The 24,416-nt window shown below is 37.1% G+C and overlaps 1 protein-coding gene and 1 long non-coding RNA gene across 4 annotated transcripts in view; one reads left to right on the forward strand and one right to left on the reverse strand.

Annotated features, from left to right (window-relative positions):
* The first annotated feature begins 617 nt into the window (after positions 1-617).
* Positions 618-24,416, forward strand: part of LOC5573079 (prohormone-3) — a 140,400-nt gene continuing 116,601 nt past the window's right edge. For 2 of the 3 annotated variants that reach the window (XM_021846431.1, XM_021846432.1), the window contains exon 1: positions 618-1,062. The gene's annotated coding sequence lies outside the window, so the exon portion shown is untranslated. The remainder of the gene's footprint in view (positions 1,063-24,416) is intronic. The other variant, XM_001660663.2, reaches the window with a different exon arrangement.
* On the reverse strand, positions 18,592-19,240 carry LOC110676883. The gene is made up of 2 exons (XR_002500803.1): positions 18,871-19,240; positions 18,592-18,806 (listed from the first exon to the last, which is right to left on the reverse strand). It is a non-coding gene; the product is annotated as an uncharacterized LOC110676883 (long non-coding RNA).

The raw sequence follows: 24,416 nt of genomic DNA on the forward strand, positions 1-24,416 counted from the left end.
CTGAAAATGGTACCCAGAAAGCCGTAGTACTAAATGTAGCAGCTACTCAGCAGCACCAAGCTGGGGGCAGAGGGTTCGAAACCCGCCGGTCGAGGATCTTACCGTAAAGGAAATTTTCTCGTCTTCCATGGGCATATAGTATCTTCGTGCTTGTCACACGATATACGAATGCAAAAATGGACAATTGGCAAAGAAAGCTCTCAGTTAATAACTGTGGAAATGCTCATAAGAACATGCTGAAAAGCAAGCTCTGTCCCAGATGGGACGTAACGTCAGAAAGAAAAAGAAGAACCCTACTGAAACAACACGTTCTCCCCCGAACTGGGTCCTCGGGCATGCGCTCTGCCATTCAAGGTCCTTCTAGCGCCCAGAGAGTAGTAGTAGAACCGCGAAAGCTTTCGCCATGTCATCGTTGTCGCACGTCTCGTGCTCACCCACAAGGACCTGTTCGTGGCAACCAACGTGGTGCAAGTTCGTCACTGCACGCGGTCCTGGTCTTCGTGGTCGTGAACGTCTCGCGTCGTGTGCAAGTCACGGAGCTTTTCATTGAGGCTAGACGAACTTTCGTCCGAACAGGGACGACTCGCCCACACGGTAGACTTTCGGGAGAATGTATTTCAACAGTTTCCGCTTCGCACGCTGCAGTACACTTTTGACCGAGGACTAGAGCGTTTGGCTGAAATACTCAGCAGCTAAAGGTGTGCAAATCGGTTCAACCCGGGAGTGCTTAGTGGGAAGAATAAGAAGATTGCCATTTTCTTGGAAATAAAAAGCCACTTTCATCAGTGAGGTCCTTGCTCCAGTGGAGGAATTCTCGAAAAATAGTGAATTGTTACTACGCATCGGAAAATTCCATTCGGTTGACAAAGGAAAAAAGGCCAAGGGAAATACCAACAGTAGCAAAGAGTGTGTGTGAATAGTGTGAAAGTCACGTTTCGTTGAGGTGTCAAATTGCGTTCGCGTTGAGTTCAAACGGCCTTAAAAAGGATTTGAGAATCGACTGACCGATTGGTGGCTGCTTCTGCCTTCTCCGACGGTGCATCAATTTTACATCAGTAAAAGGTAATGTCAATCAACCCCCCAACGGTGTTCATGGTGTCGGAGTTCACACACGAAAACTTAGAAATTCTCCCAACATCAGTTGGTAAGCTGTTTCGTGCTTTCCGACTGTGGCATTCGCACAAGTTGGAGGTTGGCGGAAAAACAAAAACATATCAATGTCTCAATTATTGCTCATTCGATTTTCCGCTATCACACGCTACGGTTTTGGTTTTGCGGTTCATTCCGTGCATGCAATCAGCTACGAAAGGGCGATACGGCATTAGTAGTCGATGGGTTACGTAATGAAATTTGGAATAAGATAGTGACTCTGCTTGTTATAAATTAACGCGATTGATTGAAGGATTGTCGTCAACGGAATGAATGCTAATGGAAGTGAATGGTGCCATTTGAAAGTGTTTACCATTTATTAATAACTTTATCTAATCTAAGTTTAACCATGTTAAATACAGATTATTATTTGAAAGCTTGAAAATATATAAGTTATCGTTTTCCCTAATAACTAAGAGCAAGGAATAGTAATACGCAGCAAATCGTCTAACTCTTGAATAGACGCGCGTTCCACAATATTTGCAAGAATTCTTGAAAAATTTACTGAAACCATTTCTTCGAAATCATGTAGGATTTGTTTGAACAGCTCCGTGAAGAAATGTGTGAAGAAATTTTGGAAGCATTTTTGAAGAACTTGTGGAAAATTATGAAGGATTTCATGAAAAGATTCCTCGGACAATTACAGTAGGATTTCTAGGAGCCCTGAGAGTTTTCTTAAAACAATATGGATATACATTTTTGAAGAAAACAATGAAAAAATTCCTAGTGGTATGTTTGTGGGATCTGCTGGTGGAACCCCTAGGAAAATTTCTAATAGATTCCTTGAAATGATTTTTTGGAGGAATCTCTTGTAGCCTTCTGGAGAAAATCTTTTAGACACTTTAGACACCTAGAGGAATCGCTGGAAGAATTCATGAATAAATCCATGAAGGAATTACATGTTGGAACTTGTCGAGGAATCTCTAGAATCATTCAATGGAAAACCTTGTAGATAATCCTGGAGACCTTTCGGGAGAAATCCCTGTTGAAATTCATAAAGCAATTTACCCAATCAAAACCCACACAGGTACTAATCGATACATTCCTGCATAATCTTCCGGTAGAATCACAAGAGGAATCTCTTGAAAAATTCATCACACAATTTATGAGAGACCCGGATGCGCTTTAGTAATTCCAGGAGCACTATCGAAACCGGTATTCAAAATATCCCAGGATGACCAAATCCAATGGTGGCTTGATGCTTTGGAAAACCGCAATGAAAAAAAAAACAAGAAAATTGAGTCTTTATGAATGGTGAAGCTTAAAAAAATCAAAGTAGGGCGCAGAGCTACTCGGGCACTTCCATGATTCACTTTGGCATGGGGGGTTTTCTTGGCCGTATTATCAGAAACTTGCAACAAGAAGCGCTTTAGTACGATATCGCTAGGTTTTCTTATCTTTCGTTTGAAGCTGAAATAAAGTGAATTGGTTCAAAAATGGATTCTCGAGAGCGTTTCAAAGCCATTTGCCATTTTTGATTATTAATTCTAAATGCTGGTCTGTAGGTTGCAGCATCTTGATATTTTCCAATCATGGATAGAAGTCTTTATTTTTTTTCTGACGTATGAGTAGTATAGTAGCCTTCTAACATTTAGATGGATTGGGGAACATTAGGAAATTCTGATTATTTGGTAACCTGATTATGGTAAAAGAAGGACCGGAAAAGGTTTTATGCAATCTTTCATCGTAAGAAGCCTTTTTAAAATTCTTTTTTAGTATCATTCCAATCATTACATGTATTTGTTATATCACTATCATACAAATGTGGTAAAACTAAATAAGGCATTTATTACCATTTTGGTAACATCATATTACAATTCATTTGCCGTAGCAGTTCACAATTTTTACAGCTGAGTTGATTTCAACTGCTTATAAGAGAAAATAAAACGCTGTTAGTTAACTTAACCTAGAGATGATTTCAACGATTTTTGTCTAAAATTATTAATAATTTTGTTTGACATTTGTTCCAATGTTTCAACATTGGATATTCTATATAACTCATTAGTACTATACCAGGGAGGGAGCTTCAGAATTATTTTCAAAATTATATTTTGAATCCTCTGCAAACCTTTCTTCCTGGTATTGCAACAGCTAGTCTATATTGGTACAATATACAACATGGTTGGCCTGAAAATTTGTTTGAAGATCAAAATTTTGAAGATTGTTCTTGAGACAAAGTTTCGATTTTCAATTAACAAGTGGATAAAGCCATTTTTTACATGTGTTACATTTGGTTTGAATATCCTCAATGAGTTTGCTATCTACATGACACGCAGGCTTCGTCCTGTGGCACAGATCCACAAACAACGATTTTTGACTTTTACAATCAAACCTTCATTCCAACCACTGTCAAATGCTTTTTCTATGTCTAGAAGAGCAAGACCAATAGAAAAGCTTTCAGATTTGTTGGAACGAATCAAATATTTTACACGTAAAAGTTAATGAGTGGTCAAATGTCCATGTCAGAACTGTTCATTAGCGAAAACTGAAGTTTCCTTGATGTGGACTATCATTCTGATCAGAATGACCTTCTTGAAAAGTTTACTGATAGAGGAAAGCAAACGGATTGGAAGATAGCAGGAAGCTGCGGCAGGATTTTTGTACGGTTTTATTATTTACTAGTGGTCCCGGCAAACTTCGTCTTGCCATCAAGTAGGCCAGTGATTCCCAAACTTTTTTGACTTTCGCTCCCTTGAGGCCAATTGATTTTTGGAATCGCCCCCTTGATATGTCTTTGAAATATTTGCATTGAACACTTTACTTTGCCAAAGTTTTGATCGTTATATTACCATAAGTGTATCGAAGCTTGGTTAATAGTGTAAAGATGTTAATCATATGTGGTTTTGAAGCATTTTATGTACCAAAAAATCACCTTGACTCGTACTTATATCCATGACAAAGTCAGGCGACTATTCTATTCAATGATTTTCTTGTATCAACAAATCTATTCGACATGTTTTCATGAATTTCAGTAAACGACAATTATGATGTACTTGTCAGTAATTTATAATAGCAAATATAACTAGCCTATGTGCATTACAGGCTTACTGGCCCAGATTTAACGGCACTTAAAAGGTTTGGCCCACTTTTTTATATCGAAACTTATTAATTTTATTTGTTGAAATTTACCGAGATGAACCAGCCTCAGGCTGAAAGTCTCGTTAATAAAGATAATAATAATAATAATTAATTGTTGAAATTTATTTTCTGTTGAACTTATTGCCAAAATAGGCTTAAATTCTGAGTAATAAATGTTTCACAATTTTTAAATGTTAAATATCATAAAAAACATAGGAAACTTCATATGTTCTTGATGTTTTTTACTGCAATGTTAAAAAAATCCTAAAATTTCGGGAAATAAAACATCAAATTATTTCTTTTGGATTTCGAAACCATTTCTAAAAATATCTAATAATTTTAACATATTTGTCACTTTAATAACACTTCAATGCTGTCTGTTTTTTGCAAATAGATAATGTAAATCTATATATCTATATATCTATATATCTATATTTTGAGAAAATGTCAGTTGCAAATACATAAATCAAGTGAACACAAACGATTTAAAAACAAAATGCATATTAAATATAATTCGTCATTCATATTGTTTGCACAATACTTGTCATTGTTATTATAAAATGGAAGATCTTATCTATCTATATAAATAAAAATGGAATGGTGTTTGTATGTCACGAAATGGCTCACGAACGGGTTAACGGATTTGAATGATTCTTTCTCCGTTTTGTTCGTCAGGGGTTCCGACGTGTTTATATGTATTTAAGTCTCAGGATATTCACCGGGAAAGTAGAAAAAAACGAGCGTGAACGGAACTGTCATTTTATATGGGACGGGATGGATTTTTCAACAGCCTACTTGATGGCAAGACGAAGTTTGCCGGGACCACTAGTATATATCTATCTATATAAATAAAAATGGAGTGGTATTTGTATGTCACGAAATGGCTCAAAAACGGGTCGATGGATTTTCATGAATCATTCACAGTTGAATTCCTGAAGGGCTCCGACGTGTTCGTGTGAAAGAAAAACTTAGGAAAGTCTTCGGAGTAGTCGGGAAAACGGGAGAAAACTAATCTTTAATTTTGTATGGGGAATGGACATGACGTTTTACAACAGCCTACTTGATGGCAAGACGAAGTTTGCCGGGACCACTAGTGTACAATAAATAGAGGGAAAAGGTTGAACGTGTAATCAAATAGTCTTCAGATTGTTTGAACATAATTCTCTATTGAATTGAGTGTCTTCTCCAAATGTACTAAATCGTTGTTTTCAGTGTCTCATACTTTCGCCCTCTTTCTTGTTTTTTCGCCCCCCAAATATCATTTTACAATTTTTCGCCCTCCTGGACATAAAAATCGCCCCCAGGGGGGCGAATTCGCCCACTTTGGGAATCACTGAAGTAGGCTGTTGAAAATCACCACAAATTGTCCCTCCGACTTTCCCAGTGTATATCCTGGAACTTTTATACACACAAACACGTCGGAACCCTTGACGAACAAAATGGAGAAAGAATCATCCAAATCCGCTGACCCGATCGTAAGCCATTTCGTGACATACACACACCATTCCATTTTTATTTATATAGATGCAATCCTAACATTTTTCCACAATATGCCAACTGCAAAATTTTGTTAAATATGTATTGTGCTTTTTTGGCCACCCGTGGATGCTACCCCAGGTATCGCCAGATCAGCTGCACTTACACAAGGAACCAACTAGATGGCTGCTTGGGACTAACAGACACCCTCAGTGTATAAGTGCTGGTGATCTTATAGTTTAAGGCAACAATGGCGCCTGCCACGTCAGAATGCTGGCCAATGAGGGGAAGGGGGAGGAACTGATGTTGCACTTATACTGGTCCACTGTAGACCGTGGAATCCGCCTGCAACTACGCCAGTTCAAGCGAGAGTGTATGGATTGGGGGGAAAGCATGGCAGAGAAGTATGCTTTTGTGGTTAGCAGACTGCCTATGTATCAGGCGTAAGGAAAGGCGTGCTATAATGATGGAGGAATAGAAGCGTTAGAAAAACGTTGGAGGAATGGAAGCGTTAGAAAAACGATTTCTTGTACGTTACTGGTTCTAGCGTTTGTTATGAACGATTAGTTTGAGTTGGACAGATTAGGAATAGAAGACAGAAGCAAATGAGAGATACAATTACAAAGTTCAAGGAACTGGACGGGCCTGGGATTGAACCCATGATCATCTGCTTATGAAGCAGAAGCGGTAGGCCATTAGAATACCAAACCAATCCAAAATTGTGTTAAATATATCAACCAAAAATAATAAGCTATTCTCTGGAAGTTTCTTGATGAAGATGTAAAAAATTCCATCATCACCTGGGGCTTGCATATTCTTGATTTTTTTTTTTTCACTTCATACAAATCAGTCTCCAAGGATTTTTTGAAAACGTACTCTTGATTGAGAATGCTGATTAAATCCTGAGTAGCTTAATTTTCGATTGGACTAGTGAGTCCTAAATTGAAATTGTTCGTGTTTGTATAGCAAGTTTTAAGCTTTATTGCAATAATTTAGTAATAATTTGTTTTCCTCTTTCAATGCTCAAAATGGCTTCACCTTTAATCAATTGCATGCATTGATTTAAATAATTAAATTAGCTGAAAAATACTCACAAAAATAATTTAATTAACAATTAATCTTATTGATATGAAACTTCTTTTAAAATTTTGCTTATGAAAATATCACAAGGGTTGAAATCGAAAATAATCTGGTGAAAATATTTAAAAAGATTCTATTCGCCCAGGAACACAAGCATAGCATAAGCATAATCATAGATGAACGTGCAATTCGTAGTTGCTACTCCGTGATTAACCAGATCAATCGAAATTGCACAGAGAACCAATGAATGGGGCTTGGGATTAGCGAACCATTCTCAATGTGCACAATTCGAGAGATCAACGTTAAAAAGTTAATAACGGCGCCGGCCACGTCCTTACGGTCATCGGGGAAGTAGGGTTCCTAGTACCGACCCCTTTTGACGAGTACCGGTTCTACGGTACTGTAACTCTCAGTACCGGTAGTACCGGTAAAATACCGGTACTGGAAGATTTTTTTCAATAAATCTAAAGCACACAGTATTGGATAAAATATTTGCAACTTTTTCTAATTCGTCAATCAATACAAGTTTGCTTAACCTTACTCTTCATTTTTATGAATTATAATTCTAACCAAATATGTCCAAAATCGTTCAAAATGAATGTTATCACCTTGCTTTTCATTAATAGAGTAGGACTTTAAATACAAAACATGTTCAAAACTCAATGTTTAACTGCCATACATATACGTATATTGGTAACAAAACTTTCAGGTACCGAAAAAGCTCTTTCTAAATCCATCCGGTTGTTGCCCATGCATCGTGAAGTGTTAACATATATTTCGCTTTGATCCTTTGATATGAATTATTCCGAACAATCCTTGTGTCATAATTGAAGCACTTTCAAATGTTTCGATACCCTGAAATATTGTTTTATATATATGGCTTGTTGTCAGAAGGCTTGACATTCATCATCAGCAGCTTTATTTGTATTCGATAATTAGTAAAAATTCAATAATCTTGTTGGTAACCATAGGATCTCCTGAATCATTTCCGTTCAATAGTAACACCCTTAGTTTTTTTTTCAATGTTTTTAAAGGTTTTTAACGGAAACAAGATGCAAACAATGAGCGTTCTCTCTATGCAGGGAAAAAATCATCCTTAGTGCAGAAAAGATGATAATTAGAACAAGTCTTCATGTAATGCGTTCCTTGATGGACCTGACGAGTTCTTCGTGAATCATTTATTGTGAAAAAATGTTGATTCAAACGAATTTTAGATTTTTATTCAGTACCGGAAATCCCGGTACTCAATGCCTTCTAGTACCGGTAATTCGGTACCAAAAATTGATCGGTAATACCGGTACTTTCGGTACCGGTACTCCCGGTACCAAAACCCTACGGGGAAGGGAAGGAAACTTGGTGTGACATTCATTGTTACTAGAGACCGAGATCACCTCTGCATCTTCGTGATTGTCACAAGAAGGGATTTTCGTGAAGGGAAGGGATAAAAAGTTACATGTTCAGGATTTACTTTGGTAAGTATTGTGATCCATGCAACCTACACTTATTTAGGCCTACTTTATGTAAAGAAATGCTGTACTACCGGGTACCCCCGTTGGTTTGATCACATTTAATCTGAACACTTTTTAATTTGCACCCCGCAAATTTGCACATCGTTCAGATTAAAAATGGTTCAAACGTCATTTAGCTCAAGGAACGAAGTAAAGTGGAATGAAACGCTGTGGAACGGAACGCAGAATCAAAACAAAACAGTGAAAGCGGTAACCAGAAACACGTTTCTAAGGTGACTAGATGTTCAAATTAAAAATGAACCCCGATGGTTTAAATGAGGTACCGTTCAAATTAACGGGGGTGTGCGGTATTTAAAGAATGATTCGAATCGAGAACATGCCGTCACTTTTAGTGACGAACATTACAATGGTTATGTGACTTAAAAAACTAATATAGGAAATAATAATACGCCGTCATCAGTAATCACCAACTGGTCAAAGCTTTGGAAAAATACAGCAATGGTGCAATAAAATGAGGATACAACAGAATGCAACACGTTCCAATTTGATGATTTTCTTCTCTACTCTACGGATGTTTTCGGGAGCTCCTATCAGATTGACAATCTATCCGTTCATGTTTCCGTAAACATTAAAGGTGGCAGGTGATACATATATTTATATTATACCTTCCGCAAATTTCGTGGTACAATAATCAAAAAGATATCAACCTTTTCATATGTGAATCTAAACAAACTGAAAATGAATACAATTGGGTCCTAAAAATTTGAATTAATTTTTTTTTTTCATTTAATAACACGAAAGAGCATGTTCTTGCAAATACTTAAACAATTTTTCTAAACCAAATAACGGCTATAACATTTTTAAACTTTAATTTAAAATGACACTTTTGATCATGTTTGACGTTTACTTTGTCGACAAAAATACCACAGGGGTTTTAGTTTTTACACTGGGGTTATTCCTATCTGACATTTCGGAAGGGACACGGAAAACATTGAGTTCAAACTAAAGGGTGTGACAAAATGTATTTTTGGACTTAAAACAACCAAAATTATTTAAAAATTGAGTAAACATGTGTTTTTGGTCTAAACTCAAGCGTTTGGTACCAAAATTGGAACAGGGCTTTAGGACCCTATTTATTAATTCTGATTTTGGGAAGCTTTTACCTTAAACGTTTACATGTAGTTCATAATTGTAAAAACTGCTTCGATCAGCTCTACCAAATTCCCACGGTAGACTAACAAGAACCCTTTTTCCAGTAAACAAGTTTTATTTTGACCACCAGGGTAGTGAAGTAGTTATAAATATAATCTCGCATAGTTTTTGAAATGCTCAGGAGCGAATTGACCGCAGATTGTGCAGCTTGCCGATCTGAGTTGATCGGAACAAACCCGATCACCAATAGCCCTTAATAAAACACAGGCCATGTGAGACCCCATTGAAACGAACTCACCGGATCCAACATTCAGCTGAAACGTTCCGTCGTCGCGGAATCGTTCAGTAGGAAACACGAGCGCGCTGATAGTCCAACGTGTAGCGGTAATCCTTAGTGGGGGTATTGCTGCACAATATAACGGTTGGCACATCACATCCCGAAATTAACGTACTTAAATCAACACGAACTAACTTGAAGATTTTAAAATGAGTACACAAAGTTTTCTTCACGTGTAGAAAACAAAATAAAAATTCAAATAGCAGATTCTGTTCGCCCAGGAATAGCAGAAAAAAGGTAAACTGTGCACTGCTTTTGAGTTTCATTTCCTCTGCCGTTATGTGACCCGAGAAGTGCGCCGATAGAAAGCTTAACGTCTATTTCTTACATTCAACATTTTTATTTCTACCTCAGGCTTCATTTTCAATTCTTCTCGAGGTGCTGTACTGCTTCTTCTCTGGTCAGAAATAGATATAAGATTGACTGAAAATGAAAATCTGAAAATTTGTTCCATGCTTACTTCGATGCACAGAACAAAAAATTAACAAGGCAGGCTTTTTACTAGTGTAAAAATCAAAATTAATTGTAAACATGTGACGTCATTCCTATCGTACCACATCCAGACCACTAAATCATTTTTTTTTTCACAAATTTTTTGGAGGTGGATATGGATGACGTCGTCAAATAGCTGTCAGTTTTCGGAATATATCAACTTATTAATATAAAAGACCGTGACTGAGAGGGAGAAACCGATACGAAATTTCTGTACGTCAAAGAGCACCGAGATTCTGCTGTCACGAACTTCACTGTGAGCTGAGATCTTAAACAATGGACAAACATGATATAAGCGTGTATTTGATCAAAACATTTATTCGCTTTCATCAAAGGTGGCAAAAAACGAATAAGAACCAATTCATGATTGAATATTAATGGGAAGTATACACTTCACCAGAAAAGTAAACGCCTTTCTCGATGCGTAGGAAATTTTTCGCAAGAAAAGCATTTTTCTTTGATCGCAGTACGCAGTTGAACAGTAATGTAAATTCAAATGGAGCTCACTGTAGAAAATTTCTTGACCATTCCGAAGAAATTTTTACTTTTCTTGAGGTGAACAGCATTCCTAGCTAAAGTATTAAAATTCGCATCTCTTCATTTTTTTTCGATAAAAATAAAACTTAAATACATACAAAACTGTGGCCTTTTTTCCATGTTCGTCCGGAAAAATCGAAGGTATACAACAAAAGAAAACTAGCGATTTTCATCATGTCGTTGGCAAGTAGTAAGATAACTGCATTTAAAAAAAAAAACCTTAATCTGTGCCTCCCTCCCAGTTCGCAACCATTTTTTATGCTTGGTTAGGTTCTCTTTTTCATAACGACTTCCTGAACTGGGGATGTTTGAAAAGAAGTTCGCGATCTTTAAGAGTTTCCGGCAAACGCACCAGTCTCCTTGATTCCCTTAATGAAGTTCAAGATCTTTTGCCTAAATCCGCCAAATTCGGACCAGATCTTTTCCGTGCGGCAAATCCTCCAGAAATGCCGTGAGTACCAGATCCCAACGCATCATTTGTTCATCGATTTCAAGGCGACATACGATAGTATCGACCGAGTTGAGCTATGGAAAATCATGGACGAGAACAGCTTTCCCGGGAAGCTCACAAGATTTATCGAAGCAACGAAGGACGGTGTGCAAAACTGCGTGATGATCTCGGGCGAACACTCCAGTTCGTTCATGTCTCGGCGGGGACTACGACAGGGCGACGGACTTTCGTGCCTGTTGTTCAATATTGCGCTTGAAGGTGTCATGCGGAGAGCCGGCCTGAACAGTAGTGTGGGACAAAATTTAGATTCTCGCTCCAGTCCACTTTTTGGATTGCATTTAGGTCCCATAACAACTGTGCAAAATTTCAGCTCGATCGGAGAAACTATATTTTAGCGCCAGCCGTTCAAAGTTTGTATGGGATTTACTATGGGAAAACTTACTTTTACAAAGAAAAATCGCCAGAGGTCGCCCATTGTCCTCTATAAAAATTCTGAACATAGACCTCGATAGGTATTTTTACGATGAAGAATATTGCCGAAGACCGCGAAACAATACGACACTTGTAAAAAAAGTTATTCAATGAAAACCTATTGACAAGGCGACGTTGATTAACACGTAAAGGAATAACAATAATAACAAAATCGGGCAAAATTTTCGAATAGTCTATGCTTAATAACTTTTTTCATAAGCATCGGATTGCTTTGCGGTCTTCGGCAATGTTGTTCATCGTAGAAATACCTATCGAGATCTGAGTTCAGAATTTTTATAGAGGACAATGGGCGATCTCTGGCGATTTTTATTTGTGAAAGTAGGTTTTCCCATAGTAAATCCCATACAAACTTTGAATGGCTGGCGCTAAAATATAGTTTCTCCTATCGAGCTGAAATTTTGCACAGTTGTTATGGGACCTAAATGCAATCCAAAAAGTGGACTGGAGCGAGAATCTAAATTTTTCATATAACCGTGTCCCAGGCTACTAAACAGTCGAGTCACGATTTTCACGAGATCCGGACAATTTGTTTTCTTCGCGGACGACATGGATATTATTGGGAGAAAATTTGGAACGGTGGCAGATTTGTTCACCCGCCTTAAACGCGAAGCAACAAAAGTCGGGCTAATGGTGAATGCGTCGAAAACAAAGTGAAAGTACATGCCGGTTGGCGGAGCTGAGCGCGACAGGGCCCGCCTAGGAAGCAGTGTTACGATAGACGGGGATATCTTCAAGATGGTGGACGAGTTCGTCTACCTCGGCTCCTTGTTGACGGCTGACAACAATGTTAGTCTGAGGGATTCCACGGAGGCATGCAAGTCGATTCTGATCGACCATTTCAAAAATATCTGAAACTTTGCACAGTTTTTCAGTTCCATCTAAATCGTCATTTTCCGATATCAAATCTTCAAGTTGAGTCACGACTAACTTTTCAAAAGGGTGTATGTGAAAATGGTTCAAAAATATTCAAAAAGCTGCACAGCAAAAACGGTTCGTTCGATTGTTAGACAACTAAAGAAACAAAGTTAGACATATAAATAAAGATTCCAAAAAAAATACACACAGTAAAAAAAAATTTTTTTTGCATTAGAAAATATCATTTTTGTCACAAAAACTCAAATATCTCAAAACCCTATCGGAATACCAACGTAATTTTTTGAGGGGAAAACGGTTCATTATATTAGCTATCTACCATAAAAATTTGGTGATGGTAAGCCAATAAACAAAAAAGTTATGACATTTCAAATATTTCACAAATTTGACACTTAGTGAAAAAAATTTTTTTTTTTTCATTGTTAATTTTTTTTAGGACCGCAGTTTGTTGCTGATTTTTTTGTTAAGGGTACCACATGAGGTTAACAAGTTGTTTTCATGATATTTTATTTAATTATTCATAACTATTATAGCATCTATTAGAAAGTTAGACGCGATCCAGTGTTGTGATCTAAAGTCTTGATAGTGTCATATTTTTTTATTGTACGTAACTGAAGAAAAATTCTCTCAATAGTGTTGAAACCTTTTGATAAAAGAAACCTATAAGAAATCTAATATTGAAGACAAAAGCTACAAAAAAAGTTTTCTATACAGGTATACGACTAGTTTACCTGCAAAAAGTTTACCTCGTAGAGAACAAGGCGGGTCTATACCCAGGTGATCTAGTATACGTAAAGCAGGTCGGTTTTCTCGGCGCTGGTTTTCTCCACAAAGTTAAAATCTGATTACACCTGGGTATAGACCCGCCTTGGTAGAGAATAGACTTTGTTAATCATATTTGGGAGAAAGCGAGTAATTTCAACAACATCAAAAACATGATAGGTACATACCATGAACATACTCACGAAAAAGCTAAAAATATACTACCACTATGGTTATAAAAGATTTAATTGTAAAATTTTTCTTCAGTCAAGCAAACGACACCAAACTAGTCAGTAAAAACTTAAAAGTGATTTTGTTTATTAAAATCTAACGAGCAACATGAGTAGTCGCTTTCTCAACTGTTGCAGGCCGTTTGCAGAAAAAAAGTGTTCGAAAGAGCTACGAAATCTCACCGAAAGCACCATAGATAAACTGAAAGCGGCTGGTTATGCTCCAATGTCTACATTGAATACAAATTTACGCATTTGTACGTCCTGCCGTTTAAACGTTGACAAACGGGCAATCTGTACATCATCGGTGGATCAGGTTGCAGGAAGTTCGAAAACAACAACAACTGAGGAATTACTAGATGCACCGAGGAGTTACCAGAAGTACCAAGTGCAGATAGTCTTGCCACGGTACCATCAGCGACATCTGTTTCAACAAATCAATCAGAAGATGAGTGCATCCAGATGGTCAACATCGAACGCTTCAACGAAGGGATAGCTGGAATAAAAGTGACTCCGATTAAATGGACGAAGATGGGTTATGTCAATTATCCCGAGAAAAAATACCGTGAAATCAACGAAGCTGTACGAAGAAACCTCTTCAAATTAGGACCTGAGGATGTGGAAAATACAGACTACGATGAGGTAATTATGAATATGAAGGAAAGGTTCTCGAATCTAGCCACGACAAGGAAAGAAAAAATATTGATTTTGTCGATGCTGCCAAGCTCGTGGTCTATTCAAGACGCCATTGATGAGTTCAAAACCAATAGAAATACAGCAAAAGAAGCAAAACAATTCAAAAATAACTGTCTTGCAACCAAAAATGCTAGGTCGAGTACTTCATTAACAGATGAGACAAAAGAAAAAATAGTTCAATATTTTGAAGACGATGAAGTAAGTAGAGCTATGCCTGGCCAAAAAGATAATGTATCTGTAAAAAAAGATGGAAAGCGTCAAGCAATCCAAAAACGATTAATGATGACTACTTTGAAAGAAGCATATACACGCTTCAAGGAAATTAACGAAAATATTAAGGTAGGTTTTTCCTCATTTGCAAGCCTTCGTCCAAGGCAATGCAAGCTTCTATCCAATTCAGGAACACATAATGTTTGTGTGTGCACAACACACGAAAATATTAACCTAATCTTACATAGTTTGAAAAGAATCAATTTATCAAAGGATATTAAAATGTTAACTGGTAGTCTTTTGTGTGAAAATACAACATCAAATTGCTATCTACGATCTTGTTCGGATTGTCCAGATTCTTCATCATTGGAAAATACTTTATTCGCTGAGTTTGAAGAAAATTATATTGATCAGTTATCATTTGAGCAATGGGTGACCACGGATAGGTGTGACCTAGAAACTATTGTAAAACCTGTAGATGAGTTTGTGTCTTTTTTTTGCTTGAAATTAGAAAGTTTAATTCCTCACGACTTTATTAAAACAGAGCAATCCCGCTTTTTAAAAAATACGAAAAATACATTACAAGATGGTGAATTTTTAGTCATTTGTGATTTTTCTGAAAACTATAGGTTTGTATTGCAAGATGAAGTGCAGTCCCATCACTGGAACGTACAACAAGCTACAATTCATCCATTCGTTATTGATTTCAATGGAAGTACGCAAATTGAACATTTTAGTTTTATTGTAATTTCCGAAGATTTAAGACACGACTCAGTATCTGTAAATTTGTTCATTGCCAAAATGATTAACTTTTTACGCGTTGATAAGGATAAAGAAATCAGAAAGATATATTTCATGTCTGATGAAGCAGCATCGCAGTACAAAAACCGTAAGAATTTTTCGAGCCTATGTCAATTTAAATCAAAGTACGGAATTGATGCAGAATGGCATTTCTTTGCTACGTCACATGGCAAAGGTCCTTGTGATGCTATTGGAGGAACCATAAAGCGCATGGCCACAAGAGCAAGTTTAGCCAAAGAACGTGAGCATCCAATTAAAACTGCAAAAGAACTATTTGATTGGGCGAATCGCAGAAAAGAAGAAGATTTAACAAAATTATCATTTTGTTTTACTACTACTGAAGAGTACGAATTAACGGCATCAGAGCTCAGCGAGCAATATAATAACGCGAAAACTATCCAAGGAACCCAAAAACTTCACTGTTTCATTCCATTGTCAGAAAATAAAATTAAAGCAAAACTATACTCGAACTGTACTGATAATGATGCAAAAGTGTTCGATATTGTAAAAAAATTGAATAACAATAAATAAATAAATAAGTATTAATAAAATGTTTTCATGATCTCATAACGCATACCCAAATCCAAAACTTTTAAAGTTTATATATAACATTAAGAAACTCATCGATCATACTCTAAAAAAAAATATCCTGGTAAAAAAAAAATATTTTCGTGTAATCTGTTAATTCATTTTAATTTATACATATATACATATACATATAATATTTATACATATACATAATATTTATACATATAATATACATAATACTAATGAATACATGAAAACGACTTGTTTAATTCACGCAAGGCCCTTAACAATAAAATCAGCAACAAACTGCGGTTCCCGTAATAATTGACACCGAAAAAAATTTTTTTTTTCTACTAAATTTGAAAATTGTGACATGTTTGAAATGTCATAACTTTTTTGTTCATTGGTTTACCATCACCAAATTTTTATGGTAGATAGCTAATATAATGGACCGTTTTCCCTCAAAAAATTACGTTGGTATTCCGATAGGGTTTTGAGATATTTGAGTTTTTGTGTCAAAAATTATGTTTTTTAATGCAAAAAAAAAATTGTTTTTACTGTGTGTATTTTTTTTGGAATCTTTATTTAGTTGTCTAACTTTGTTTCTTTAGTTGTCTAACAATCGAACGAACCGTTTTTGCTGTGCAGCTTTTTGAATATTTTTGAACCATTTTCACATACACCCATGAAAAGTTAGTCGTGACTCAACTTGAAGATTTGATATCGGAAAATGACGATTTAGATGGAACTGGAAAACTGTGCAAAGTTTCAGCTCAATAGAAAAAAATGAATTAAAAAAATTACCAAATTTTGGTGCTGTTGCTTGGAATTACTCAGTCTGGAAATACGAAGGCGCATCATCAGCGGAAGTCGTACTATGGGCTCCAGAAGAAACTGCGTTCAAAAAAGATTCACCCCCGCACCAAATGTACGATGTACAAAACGCTCATAAGACCGGTAGTCCTCTATGGGCATGATACGTGGACTATGCTCGAGGAGGACTTGCAATCTCTTGGGGTTTTCGAACGCCGAGTGCTAAAGACGATTTTAGGCGGCCTGCTTGAGAACGGTGTGTGGTGGCGAACGATGAACCACAAGCTCGCTCAACTCTACGGCGAACCTAGTATTGTGAAGGTAGCAAAAGCTGGAAGGATACGCTGGGCAGGGCTTGTTGCAAGAATGCCGGACAACAATCCTGGAGAGCGTGGGTCACAGTCAAGAATGGAGGGAAACGGCCATGAATCGAGTGAATTGGTGAGGCTTTATCAAGATAATTGATGTAAAGCCAAATAAGTAAGTAAGTAATCGCACTGATTGCTCATTACGATGCAATTATCAACATTAACCATTTCACCCTTGGAAGAAAGCGCGCAATTTTTCCCTTTATTTGAAAAACCAAACTTTTTTGTAAGGAAGTTGTGAATTCATATATCAAGTGTGTTCTAGAACAAGGGCGTAAGTCGCATTATCGATTTCTCTTCATAGATCCTCTCTTCTGTGAATAAAGGTGACATTGGCAGCGATGCAATCTTGCGTCATGAAAGGGATCATTTGGTTTAAAATATGATTGAAAAGCGCTGTTTATGCAGCACTGCTCTAGGTAGTATCTCCACTGTACAAGAATACGATGTGCACTTTATACATTTTGCTTAACTGAATCTATCTATGGTGCTTTTATGCAGCAAAACCTCCATAAGTCGGAGTTGAACGTGTTATGGAAATATTTAGAAATGCAACAGCAATGCTTAGGTGGAATGTTTGAGCAGATCTGTGATTGTTTACGCACTTAAATTGTTTTACCGTAATTCGTGATTTTCACCGTATTCTCAACAGCCTAACAGTTCGGTGAAATAAAACACCGTAATTCCGTCGAAAAATAACGGATTCCGGTGACATTTTACCGAAAACTCTAAAAATTTACAGTACTCCGTTATTGAGCATTTTGCACCTTATTAGACTACTGTGCAGAAAATTTTTGCACAGTGAACATTTGCACACCTCTCAAGTACACACACATTCTCGTTTTACAGCGTGCTTTGATGTTAAATGGACTATATTAACATTTCCAGCAACGCCATCGGAAGAATGTTCCAGATGCTTCAGAAGACCTCTAGATGAAGAGTTCAGTTCATTCTTCAACGTGGAGTACCTAAGTGAATCGATAGACAAGGACTAAGATTAAGTAAATGAAAGTTCTTCCGTTAGGAGAAATGCCGAATCGATAATCGATTACGTCCCGAATCTGTAGAAGCGGATCTGATTCCGAAGACGATGATTCTGTCATTATGGATCGAGTAGCCAACAGCTTCTCAAGGGAAATACTTCCCGAATAGCTTTAGGCTGCTGGCCATTGGTTGTCGTTCACGATTCCAAAGACCGTTTGTCGAGAAAATAAGTCTGAAGGCTGGTAATACGGTGGATGTTTTTTTTTTCACCAATGCTGGTTGCTTTCAAATAAACATAACAATGAAGACGTTTTGATGCAATTTGTTTGACTGCTTTGAACGTCTCAGCTGAACTATTTTGAAACGTCATACATAGTTTTCAAAGCATACGCCTGCTGATGTTAGTGAGTGTGCAAATTGTACCTAGCACATGAACAATTTCATTAGAATCTAAAAATTCGTGCAATGATCAATAATTTATTTCACCGAACTTTTCAGCTGTTGAGATTACGGTGAAATTCACGGAATCCTGTATTATAATGCAAGTGTGTAAATGGTTTGATCCGCCGAAATCGAGTCATGGAACATCGGATTTTCACTGTAAATGCAAGCATGCAGTCACAATTCGTCCATTTATACATTGTTGCACAGCAAGTAACTATAACGCGCGCTAATATCCTCGGTACGAAAACTTTTCGCTAGCTGTCCATCAAATGTCAGAGTGGTTTCGAAAGTTGTTTCACATGCCACAACTTGTATGACGAGCCAGAAACGTGCACCTAATTTGTTGGATTTTTCAATTATGTTCCCAAAACAAATTTGCATTCACTAAAAGCAAAAAACAACAACAACAGTTTATTGTATCGCCACGGGCAACCTCCAACAATATCACTTCTCATCTCCGCCTCCGCCAGACGCAATGTCAACGATATTGGCGACGTCACTTGCAGTATCGGCCACATGGCTGACCACCTCAGCTCCTTTTCCGACCTTAGCCAGCCCTTTGGCAATGGCTTTTCCTATTCCAAAGAAGTTGAATCCCCGCTGCAGTTGGGATGAATCCGCATCTTCAACAGGTTCCACTTGATCACCTCCCCCACCGCAGCAAGAACAACATCCGCATCCACATCCACACTGTGGGGCACCGAAAACTGCTACAAAAATGGCGCAAATGCATAATATTATTAGAACAATTTTCATTTTGATTTACGGAAACAGATCAATGTACTGATGGAGGTTGTGTATGGGAAAGCTGTTTTAAGTAAAGCTGTTTGATTTTTAATATCGTGCTTGTTTTGGTTGGAAGCACAAACAAATATGTTCGAAGCGTTAACTGCCACATGTATCGTATGCGAGGTCTGATTGGTCAATGCTGCAAAATTGACCAGGTAGGGTCGGTGTATGTTTTGTATCTTGGTTCAATAGAAGACAAAAAACATGAAAACTATGAAAAAACTTATTTTTTATATAATATTGCATATGCACATGTGCCTATAGTAGCATTATTTCTAATTTCTGTTCCTATAGTAGCATTAGATTGGTAGAAAAAAATAACACCAATCAAAATCGTGTTTTTCCAAAGTTTTCATATTTTCCATTCAAAAATAGATCGAAAGCTTTCGATCAATGCAAATAAGTTCTTTATTCTTCCTTTATTTTGTTCAATAATAAAAAGTTTTTTTTATGTGTGATACTTAAGGTATAATAGCTCGACTGTAGGTGCCATGGAACTTGAATTTTAATCTTAGCTACAGTCACCCCACAGTTATGGATAGCACACAGATATGGATCAGATTTGCATTAAAACGGAAATATCTCATCAAATACAGGTGCAATTTCGCAGAACACATTTTACCTACGTGAACCATTAATCTGTACAGCATCGCAATCAATTCAAATATGCTTAAATATATTATTCCCGTCTGTAGGAAATAAAATGTCAATCGTATTCCCAGAAGCGTTGATTCATAACTGTGGGGCACAGTTATGAATCAAAGATAAGACGATTCCGAAAGAAACGCCAAAACGTATGCTTTCACCAACACACCATTCATTTTCCTCGCAGTTAAATTGCTGTTATAGTGTTTTGATCCATAATATGAGTCGATTTGATCGATAATACGGATCCTCTTCTTCCACCGATCCACATCTGTGGGGTGGACATTGTTTGGAATTTTAATTTAAATCGACACTTTTTGGTAAAAAATCGCAAATTTTGACGTGTATTCTCAAAAACGACTATATTCTGCAGTGTCAGGAAGGTAACTTTGGTTTGTACAGCGCCACCATGTTGTTTAATCATATTTTGTTCTTACAAATGACTCTTAGTTGATCCATAACTGTGGGGTGACTGTATTTATTTACATCCTTTTTTGAACAGCATGTGTGCTTAGATGGAACTTGGATAAGTAGCATCTGACCTTTATGTTATAGTAGTTTACGTAGATAGTTGCAGAATGATGATTTTTACAGCACGAATCGTACATTCATCTAACGAGGTATGTCGAGTGCTATAAAATTGAGTTCTTCAACGAGTTGCGTACAAAGTTTGTTTTGCAATTTCATAGAAAACCTCTTGAAAATATCAAAAATCATATCAGGATGTTCACCATTATTGAACAATTTCTGAAAATTGCTGAAGAATAATTCATTACGCAACTTAAAATAGTTGCCAGTATTGTACCCGAATGATTCCGTCAAACACGCTTCGAATCGGAATTCCGCGGAATTCAACGTAACTCAAACAAGCGAAATTTTTACTTTACGATTTCGTTTCGTTTCGCCAAATCGTCAAAATATTTCCAAGGAAAATTGAACACAAACAAAATAAAATGGAATTTCGCGAAATTTCTGGTTTAATTTCGATCAAAAACGGCATTGCGTACGCATCTCCAATCGTCCACGTTCACTGCACCTGAATGTAAAAAAAAAACATTTCGCAATATTTTTGCGAGGCGTGAGTTCCCAATGTTTTGGATTCACTCAGGTGGTGCAGAATGCAGATAATTTGCGCGCATAAGTTCTCTCTCACTTTCACAACTAATGGACGAAGACGAAAAAGATGAAGGTTATTTTTTAAATGGTGGTTCTGATCACTTTGAGGTTAAGGTGATTGTAAATCAAAGCCACACCTCAGCACTTCAAGAGCACAAATTTTAGGGAACCAGACATTAATTCAAGCTGAAAACTTAAGTCGATTGATTGGTCAATCGCTGGTTTTTCGATCAAGTTATTATCTTGAACCGCTGTCTGGTCCTTTAGATTAGTGCTCTTGAAATTTTAAGGTAAGCCTTCATTTCATTTACACCTTAAACGAGGAAGATGCATACATTATTTCATATCAAAAAATAATTCTAGATTTATACTGTGCCTGATCACTTCATGTTCTCCCTTCTTATAGCGGAAGAATTCTGCACGACCCTATTTTCGCATTTTCTTTTAATATTGATCAGTATTATTTTTGATTAGGTTATATTTTTTATTTATGCATTGATTATTTTGAATTCAATTATGGTTACGGATTAAGGTTCAAATTTGCTGGCGTACGTATGGTATTTCGAAATAGAACAGCATAACGATATTTTTTTTTAGATTTTTCGGCACAGCTGAATCGCGAGAAACCAATAAAGAGACCTAAAAAAAAATATTTGACTCATTGAAAGATGGATTCTTTTAACGAGCATGGATGAAATGGTCGGTGTTCAGACAGAGTGAACCAAGTGTGTTTTAATGATTTCAGGAAAACATGTCCCAAGTTCTCTGAATAACGCAATATTTGGATTATTTGCTGTGATAATGAAATCTAACTATTTGATGAAACATTTGTATCAACATAGCAACGAAAAAATCAGAATTTCTGGAGTCCTGAACTTATCTTTGCGAGGCGAAAACTAGTCCGGTCTGTCTGAACGCCGATCAAATTTTCAATCAAATTTGCAGTTTCTCAATGCCATGTGTTTTAAAATACTTTTGAGCCTAAGCATTTATTGAACATTTGATTTTGTAATCATTTTTAAACCAGAAATCTGAAAATGAAATAATCTCAACACTCCTCAAACCCCAATTCTCTCAGAAATCGTCCAGAAATGCCTTCACAGATTTTTGAATAGGATCATTAGTATTTGCTCAAGAAAACTAACAAAAATAACTCCAGTAATTTCCACATGGAGTACTCTAAAAATTGTCGTTCTTCCATATTGTTTTCTATTTATTTTTCTAATCTTTTATAAAGTAATTCTTCCAAAAATTAATCCATACACTCATAATTCTGGGTTTGTGCTAACGTAAGAACTATCGTACATTTACAATACACGACGTCAGACTGGGTAAAAAGAATCCTCAGAAAACATGAACGGAAAAAAAACATCGCCAAAACGCAACCACACCCCAACCACAAAAAGAAAAAGCTGTTCGGATAAGCTTACCGTTCTATCCGAGAATCACAAGCTCCATGCAAACTGTTCTTAAACAACACGGACTGCATGTAGTTTATAAGAGCGGTCACACGTTGAAGGAATACTTATGTGCCCTCAAGGATAAAATTCCAGCAGACGAATTGTCTGGAATCTACGAGATTCCCTGCAAAATTTGTCCATCGGTATACATTGGACAAACCCGTCGGAAAGTTAAAGTTCGTTTGAGGGAGTATAAAAACGCCGTGGACAACGAAAAAGTCCACGAATCAAGTGTGGCAGCACACTCTACAGAGCTTAACCACACCATAGACTGGGAACATGCGAAGCTTAAAAAGAGCATCAGAAAAGTTTCCCACCTGAATGCTTGGGAATCAATGTTCATCTCCACTGCAGAACAACCACTGATGAATGATGACGATGCTCCAATAACTTCGCCACTTTTCCACTTGGCGAGACGAAATATTCGTTGATACTCTCTTTTTCTGACTTTCTCCAGAAAGTAGGAAGCTGTGTTGTTTTCTTCGTGTAATCAGTTGGACATCGTTCTGTAGATGGGCAACATCGAGCCCGAAACCGGTCGACGGAAAAGCTAAATTTTGAATCTTTTTTATGTGTGTTAGAACAATAAGTGTTATGTTCAGTCTCGCGTCGTGTATTGTAAATGAATTAATCCATAGTTTCTCCAAAAAAAATGGTTTAGGAACTCCTGAATAAACTCGGTCAAGGAGTTTTTGTTATGTTCCTTCCACAATATCTCTTAGAATTAACAACTATTGCAGTTCTTTCAAAATTATCTCGATTGATTTCTCAAGTATAATTTCAATGGATGGATTCTTCAAAAATTAATTCAACTTGATACTCCAGCAAATACTACAGTAATTGTTCCAATAATTGCTTCATTTTTCTTTTTTTCTGGCGTTATGCTCCAACTGCGACAAAGCCAGCTTCTGAGCTAAGTGTTCTCATGGGCATTTAGCGACGATTCAACCCCATTACCCCTAATTCCATCACCCCGAATGCCATCACCATGAATTCCATTACATCGAATGACTCATAACCGCGAATGACATTACCTCGAATCCCAAGTATCATGGTAATGACATACAAGATAATTGTTCATTCAGGGGAATAGCATTCGAAATAATGGAATTCAGGGTAATATGACATTCGGAGTAATGCCATTCGGAGTGATAGGAAGGGGCAATGGGGTAGAATGCTTATCGACTTGTGCCCCTAATCACATTCTTGCAAGCCACAACTACCGAAAAGCTAAACATTACACATACTTTGCACTTGAATTAAATGGACTAATTTATGTGAAGTTTTGGAAAAAAGTTACACGTCTTCTCGGTGAGAATCGAACTCACGACTCCCTGATCTCTAGTAAGGGCGCGTTACCCCTACGCCACGTGAGGACTTTTGGACGCAGAAGTTAACCTGAATTCGATTTCACAATAGAAATCTCAGTCAGCACAGTTGTTGACGAGTGTGGTGTGTTATTTCAATACCTAAAAAATAATGCGCTCTCAGGCTAGGCATTGGATATAAATAGAAAGCGTTGTGTTTGGATGGGCATCTAGTTCTTCCGAAAGAGGTGCACGTTGCGAAAAAAGAACACGTGATTATTGAGCTGAAATCGAATTCAGGTCAACTTCTGCGTCCATGAGTCCTCTCGTGGCGTAGGGTTAACGCGCCCTAACTAGAGATCAGGGAGTCGTGAGTTCGATTCTCACCGAGAAGACGTGTAACTTTTTCGCGAAACTTCACATCCATTTGTCCATTTTATTCAATTGCAAAGTATGTGTAATGTTTAGCTTTTCCATAATTTCATGTTTAATTGTAGCTTTTGACAAAACATCACCACTACCTACATGATTTTTAACTCTTTCATCCATACTTTTCGATCCATTCCGTAGCTGTAACTTGTGTACTGGCTTTTATCAAGCAAGACATAGGATATATAGGTTTGTCCTTGAAAGTCAGAAAAATTTCCTGAAAAATGGACCTGAATTCTGACCTGTCA

Source organism: Aedes aegypti, chromosome 2 (assembly GCF_002204515.2).
Source record: "Aedes aegypti strain LVP_AGWG chromosome 2, AaegL5.0 Primary Assembly, whole genome shotgun sequence".
NCBI lineage: Eukaryota > Metazoa > Arthropoda > Insecta > Diptera > Culicidae > Aedes > Aedes aegypti.